We start from the raw sequence: 8238 nt of genomic DNA on the forward strand, positions 1-8238 counted from the left end.
AATTGCTTCTTTTAACTGTATTTTGGACTATTTAGTCTTTTTCTGGTCTGCTCACTTTTCCCTGCTGGTTTGCCCCTTATGAACCGTTTGCCTGTTTGCTTCCTGGGTCTAAACCTGTACCAGTGCAACCAAAATCAACAATAATTTAATCTGGACCAAAATGAAAAAGAGAGCCAGTGGGAACTTGGGATATGATCAAAATAACCACAATCATTAATGATCCAGGCAGTTGCATTCTGTGTGAATTGAGCTGGTCTTTGTGCAATCCAGGGGGACAGAACAACATGGGCAGCTCAGACAGGGTCTCTTACAAAGCTACAATGTGGGAGGCCAATTTTGAACACTTGATTGAAGGTTATATTTTTTTTATTTACATTTTTACGAGTTTATGATCAGATTTGCTTTGTTTCATTGTACTATTTTATTTTCCCTCAACAAGATTCATTCCTTGATGGCTGCACAGGGGAGATGGCAGAACGAAGAACTCTGGGTAACAAAGGACTATGGTAAACACTTCCTTCACGGACAGAATTGAAAAAAGTCATTTACAGTCTTCAAGCTAGTACAGTTCCTCATATCTCTTGCAGTGCACATTGAATTATCTGCCTGCATTGAGATGTTTCATGTAGTGAATTCTTCTCTGGTTCAGGTAGATGGAGCGTAATCTGCATATCAATGATATTTAGCTGCTACATGGATATTCATCTATACATTTAGCTTAGGCCTGACAAATAGCAGGCCTAACTAAACAGATAGCAGTGGTGGCAGTCACCGCACATATTTTTAGCATTGCTATTATGTATAATTGCATTGAATATAAGCACAGCTTACATGTTGGACCCCTACTTGGAATGCCCTCCCGCGGGAGGTGGTGGAGATGAAAACGGAATTCAAAAATGCATGGGATAAACATAAGGGAATCCTGTTCAGAAGGAATGGATCCTCAGAAGCTTAGCGGAGATTGGGTGGCAGCACCGGTGGTGAGAGGCGGAGCCATTGGTTGGGAGGTGGGGCTAGTGCTGGGTAGACTTCTATGTTCTGTGCCCTGCAAATGGCAGATACAAATCAAGGTCAGGTATATACATAAAGTAGCACATATGTGTTTATCTTGTTGGGCAGACTGGATGGACCTTATAGGTCTTTCTCTGCCATCATCTACTATGTTGCTATTATGTTACTATGTTGGGATAACAAACTCAAAATAGACTATACCAAAATACTAACATTTGTTAGATTCTTGACACCTTTTGGAATTCCGCAGCTATCTTGAGTTGGTATGTGGTAGGATCGCAATTCTGAGTTGAGAAGGAATTCTTCCTGATGCAGCAAAATTGAATAGCGAAACAAGGCACTCTTGTAGAAGAATTTAGGGGCCCTTTTACTAAGGAGCGCAGGTGCCTACACGCATACAACATGTGTCAATTTGGAACTACCGCAAGCCCTGGGTGGTAATTCCACTTTTTATGCGCATCCGATATGCGCGGCAGAAAATAATTTTTATTTTCTACCACGTGGTGCTAACCGGGCGGTAATCGGCAGTGTACACGTGCTGACGACTACCACCCAGTTAACACGTAAAACCTTAACGCTAAGTCAATGGGTGGAGGTAAGGTCTCAAGCCAATTTTTATTTTGCCGCACATCCATTTTCGGCCAAAAAATAAGGCCTTTTTTGCAGGTGTGCTGAAAAATGGACCTGCACGCCTCCAATACACGCACCTACAACAGCACAGGCCATTTTTCAGTGCAGCTTAGTAAAAGGACCGCTAAGAGAACTGTTTTGCAATTTGGCTGATGGGCAGTATGCAGCACAGAGATGGCACGTGTGGGATTAACAAAAGAAATTGGAACAGTGACGTTGGAAGACTATAAAGAGCAGCCCTGTTGTTTTCCAGATAAGTGTACGTTTTTCCACTAGTGGTCTTTGTGATAAGTTGGGCATGCCTTTTTTGCCATTTCTTTAGTTAATTTGAGGGATTGTTTGATCTTTATATTTAAAGGCATATTTATTCATGTTGTCCTGTTTTTTTAAAAAATATGTGAGGGATTTTTTGGAATCAGTTGTTTTTCTCCAAATAGTTTGGAGTTTTTTGTTTTTTTTTACACTGGTTCGTTTTTTCCCTTGAAGGAACCAATGATAAGAAAGGACTCCTTGTTAGACAGAGGGTGGTAAAATCATAGTGATTTCCCCTATCAGGAGATTTGAGGTTCCGGTTATTTAAAATGTAATGTCTTCATGAAAAATGAATATTATGGCTTTATTATTGAATTTTAATTAACAAACTTTACTACTTTTATATACTGAATATATGCATTCATGTAAATGCTGTGGCTAGCATTTATATTAATATGGTAATTGCTGCTTTTCAATATTGCCCCCGTTATTTTTAAGGGAAATGATACCAAAGAAAAATCGGGTGCAAACCTCTGTGGGTGCCTTTTCCCAAGGCAAAACTTGCGGAGAAAAGTACCTGTGGATTTTGATTCAGTGTGTTCGTTTTTGTAAATCACCCTCAAAGTGCATTGCAGTAATCTAGGTGGGCATTAATAAGAAAGCAAATAATAGCTTCCAAGTTAGTCTGGTCAGGGAAAGGTTGTAGCTGATTCAATTGCCTAAAGTGACCAAGAACTTCCTTGCAGTGCTGTAATTTTAGCCTCCATTGTGAAAAAGGAATGGACAGTAACACCTAAACTACATATTTGTATTTTTACAGACAAGACTATCCTATCCAATATCAGAAAAATATGCAGATCCTCTATATTATCCCATATATTTTTGAGTTAGGGGGTGTGTCATGAGTGAAGAGTGGACATGGAAGGTATTTTAATAATTTACACTAATTGGCACTTTTGTAATTAGTGTGTGACCACTTACTGCCTCCAAAATAGGAGGTGCTAAGAACATAAGAACATAAGCGTTGCCATTCTGGGACAGACAGAAGGTTCATCAAGCCCAGCATCCTGTTTCCAACAGTGACCAATCCAGGTTACAAGTACCTGGCAAGATCCCAAAACAGAGCAATATATTTTATGCTGCTTATTCTAGAAATAAGTAGTGGATTTTCCCCAACTCCATCTTAATAATGGGTTATGGACTTTTGTTTTAGGAAATTATCCAAATCTTTTTTAAACCCTGCTAAGATAACTGCTTTTACCATATTCTCTGGCAACAAATTCCAGAGTGGTTCAACGCGAATTCCAAGCACATGTAATGGCAAATGTTGGGAATGTTCCCATAGTCAGCAAATTAAGGGCCTCTTTTATTAAGCTGCGCTAGCAGTTCCTGCATAGCAGTGCTGAGGAAGCCCATTCAAATTAAATGGTCTTTGTCAGCATTACCACCTGGGAGCCGCTAGCGCAGCTTGATAAAAGAGGCCCTAAATTTGCAGCTACCATGCCATAAAGTACTGTGCTAAGCCACGGTAACTGCAAATAAACAATAAAAACCTGACAATATTTGTAGAAGGGTAAAGATGTGTTAACCGGAGTTGAACCGGAGTCTACTTCTTCGGTATTGTGTAAGCCACATTGAGCCTGCAACTAAGTGGGGAAAATGTGGGATATAAATGTGTATTAAATAAAATAAATAAATTGAGGTCTGTGATATTGTAATAGTTTTTACGTATTTATTATTATCTCATAGCTTTTTCTGTTTTTATTAATTGTAATATTTTGTGCAAAAAAATTCAACTTTGAGCTAAAGCAGAGCAAGAAAAAGTGAAGAATGTCTGCAAATCAAGTTGCTTGCATAACTTTGAATTCGAGCATTTGACAGACAAGACAATGATTTCCAATTGCTTGCTGTCAGCTCTTGAAACATCTCATTGTATGGTGTTTTAATTCTTACTAGACAGCTACATGGGAATGGGATTAGTGGGAATCCCGTAGCTACCATGGGGAGCCCCTCTAGGTCTATGGGGCTCCTGCGGGGATCCCCTCGAGATCCACAGAGATCCCGTGGGGATGGATGCAGGTCCTGTGGGGTTCCTGCAGTAGTGTAGTACCATGCCAGTTTACCTACCTAGCCTACTCCACTGATGCAAAGAAAACTAAAGATGGTGCCGTGTCAGGGGGCAGGACTAGGAGGTCGCACTCACCAAACACCAGGCACATGCATGGGGTGACTGGTGATTGGTGAGTGTGACCTCCCAACCACGTCCCCTGACGCAGCGCCATCTTCAGTTTTTTTTGTATTAGTGGAGTGTTCCTGTCATCTCTTCGGGTGCCTCTTCCAGACTAGAGGCCTTAGCCAGTAAGGGCCTTGTGGGATGTGGAACCGGCTTGCAGTAGCAACATGTCTGCCTCCATGAATTATCATCCCAAGGAACATACGGATATCCTGGTTATAGCTTGGTTGTCTACCTTACCTTTCTTGTAAGGCCACAAAGCAACCTTTGGTTTAATTTACTTTTTTAGTCAGATGCATTCGTCATTGAACTGTGTTGTATAAGTTTTGTGTTTTTTTTAATGTTAATTGTTTTAAGGTTCGAATCAATTCTTTAACTGTTTAGAATTATGAAAATTGTTCTAGAAATAAAGTTGAGTACTGATCATCCAGTTGGTGATAGGTTGTATGTAAAATTTTTGATTCTTTCTAGGGTAGAGTGATCAGATTTGAAGGATGTTACTAAAATAGGATAAATTGTCTTGACCTTTCAATCATGTTTGGCAGGCTTGGCTCTTTTGTGAAACTTGACTGTTTTACCTGTGTTCCTTCTGTTTCTCCTCTTGGCTTATTTAAAATAGAGAAATTTGGGCATAGTGTTCTTATTGTTCCAGTGTAAGGCAGTTCTATGTCTATTTACACAGCAAGATGATTAACTATGTTAATTGTATTTTGAAAGATACTGATGGAGGAGCAAGGACAAAATATGGTCTGGGTTTAATAGGTAAAATGAACAGTGGTGGTAAATTGTTTCTAAAGGTACAAATGTCTTGTGGGACAATTGTACACAATACAGGAGTAGGCTAGCATTTGCTTTTACCCTCTTAAAGGTTTAGCACTTAAAATCAAAGCCCACTGTCATGTCGTGACTAGAAGGTATATTCTTCCCAAAGGTAAAGTGTAATATGTACTGTAATACAATTAGTAGTAAAATAAGGCGTTTGAAAGCAAAGGCGTGGGCAAGAGGGGAACGTGTGGTGTTGGTGATGGAGTTGGCACAGTGGGATGAGATTTAATATACCGCCTTTCAGTGGTTATGGTCAACGTGGTTTACATATTATATACAGGTACTTATTTTGTGCCTAGGACAATGGAGGATTAAGTGACTTACCCAGAATCTCAAGGAGATGCAGTAGGATCCAAACCTGATTGTAAGCAGTGGCGTAGCTAAGGGTGGGCCTGGGTGGGTCCAGGCCCACCCACTTTGGGCTCAGGCCCACCCAGTAGCAGCATACGTATGATGTGACTGGCAGTGATACTCAAGCCCCATCAGCCAAAAACTCCCAGCAACTGTCCCTCCTACATACCTTGTAAATAGCAGATATTTGCCTGCAATGAGCAGCGACTGATACATACTTCTCACACTGGCCCCACAGCCTTCCCTCTGATGTATTCCTGGAAACAGGAAATTGCATCAGAGGGAAGGTTGTGAGGCCAATATGAACAGTGTGTATTAGTTGCTGCTCGCTACTGGTGAAAATCTGCTATTTAAAATGTATGCCGGGGAGGGAGGGATGTTTGAGAGACCCATATGGCATGCAGGCAAGAGAGGGAGAGACCAAATCACTTGTGAGACAAGGCAAAGTTCTGTCCACCCATCTTGGGCCCAGGCCCACCCAAAATTGGGTGTCTGGCTACGCCCCTGAATTTGTAAGGCCACTGTGCTAACAGGCTACTCATCCACTCCAAAGGTGGCTGCAGAGACCAGTTCTGAGCTTATCAGTTCTTCCAGATCGATGGCATAGGTTGGGTTATTTTATCACAAGTCGTGTTATTTTAGTACAGGGATAGGCGGGGTTGAAGGAGATTATTTGCGGGGACGGGTTAGAGTCCAGCAGTGATGGGCAGGGATGGGTTAGATTTGGTGGGGACAGGCACGGACGGGTGAAATTTCTATCCCCATACAACTCTCTAATTCTTACCACTGAAACTGCTGTCACTAGAGAGTTGGTTAAGGGTGTTATTGAAGAATGAAAAAAAAAAATTGAAACCAAAAAAAGGGGAAAACAAAGAGATTAGTTTTTGTAGAACTTGTTTCCTTTTTTACTAGAGAGTCGGTTAAGGGTGTTATTGATGACTGAAAAAAAAATGAAACCAAAAAAAAGAGCAAAACAAAGGAAGACTAGTTTTTCTAGCACTTGTTTCCTTTTTCCTGTTGTTGACAAGGTAGGTTGTCATGGAAACTGTTGTGCCGGTATGTGTTCTATCAATGACATCTCAGCCATTCAGAATACAGGACTTCTGGCTTGAAGTTCCAGGTCATGGTCCAGCTTACTGCATAATTTTATAACTATTAACATTGATAGGTTTCTGCAGAAGGTGTTTTTTTTTTTCTTTTATTAGATGTCTAGTTAGACATTCGTATAGTTTAATAAACACTCTAAAATATCTGGATTTTGTTCTGCAGGTGTGTATTAATTGGTTGATTAATAACACCTAATTCTACTGTAAAGCAATCAATGGCATATGTAGACTGGAGATATTTTTAACATCCACTTCATCTTTTTTACATCCATTTATGGAAATAATTCAATTTTTTTTTCTTAAATTAAATTGCTGGCAAGAACATTGCCTAAACATCACCTGAAATCTGGGGAATAGTCTAGTGGTGTAAATAGCACTAATTATTTCCTTAAAAAAAAACGTTTAGTTTAGTTAGATACTCCCTTGACCATCTACAGAAAAGAGGAGTAAAGTCTAAAGATCACATTAGTAAATTAGTAGTAGTTCCCAAACCTGGGGGTCCTTTTACGAAGGCACGCTGAAAAATGGCTTGCGGTAGTGTAGGCACAAGTTTTGGCCACGCGATGATCCATTTTTTAGCATGCCTGGAAAAAAAGGCCTTTTTAATATTTTTGCCAAAAATGGACGTGTGGCAAAATTAAGCGCGTCCATTTTGGGTCTGAGACCTTACTGCCAGCCATTGACCTAGCAGTAAAGACTCATGCGGTAACCGGGCGGTAATGACCTTCGTATGCCAAATACCACTTGGCGTGCGTCTGTTACGTACGTCTAAAAATAGAAAATATTTTTCAGATGCGCGTATCGGACCCACGCCAAAAATGAAATTACCACGAGAGCCACACGATAGTCGGGCATTAACTCCATGTAGGCACGCATTGGGTGCAAGTAGACGCTTATGCGGCTTAGTAAAAGGACCCCCCTGGTCCTGGAGGCACCCCAGCCAGTCAGGTTTTCAGGATACCCATAATAAATATTAATGAGAGAGATTTGCATGCAGTGCCTCCACTACATGCAAACCTCTCTCATGAATATTCTTTGTGAGTATCCTGAAAACCTGACTGGCTGGGGTGCCTCCAGGACCAAGTTTGGGAACCACTGGAGTAAGGAATGCGTTATTTGTTTAAAAAAAAGAGAGAGAGAAAGACAGAGATAAGAAAAGGATGAAAGGTAGCCATGATTACATTATTGACACACTGTCAACATGGAAGGTAGGAGAAATCATGAATATAGCATATGAAGTTCTAGAACTACAGCGGTAGTAAACAAAGATCTTTCACAAAGATACAGGTAGATCATTTGTAGACAAGAGTGAGAAACAGGCGAGACATCTGAGCAGGATTAGTTAATGCACATAGAGGAACAGAAGAATCTTTATTTAATACATGATACATAAGCATCGCCATGCCAGGACAGACCAAGGGTCCATCGAGTCCAGCACCCTGTCTCCGACAGCGGCCAAAAGAACAAACAATTTGTCCCGCCCATCCCAGAAATAGTGGATTATTCCCACGTCCATTCAATAACATTCTATGGCCTTTTCCTCCAGGAATCCGTCCAAACCTTTTTTTAAAGTCCACTAAGTCAACCGCCTTAACCACTTTTTCCGGCAACAAATTCCAGAGTCTAACTATGCATTGAGTGAAGAAATATTTCCTCCGATTCGTTTTAAATTTACTACACTGCAGCTTCATCACATGCCCCCTTGTCCTAGTATTTTTGGAAAGCATAAACAGACACTCCACATCGACCCGTTACATTCCACTCATTATCTTATAGACCTCTATCATATCTCCCCTCAGCCGCCTTTTCTCCAAGCTGAAGAGCCCCAGC

Source organism: Microcaecilia unicolor, chromosome 10, assembly GCF_901765095.1.
Source record: "Microcaecilia unicolor chromosome 10, aMicUni1.1, whole genome shotgun sequence".
NCBI lineage: Eukaryota > Metazoa > Chordata > Amphibia > Gymnophiona > Siphonopidae > Microcaecilia > Microcaecilia unicolor.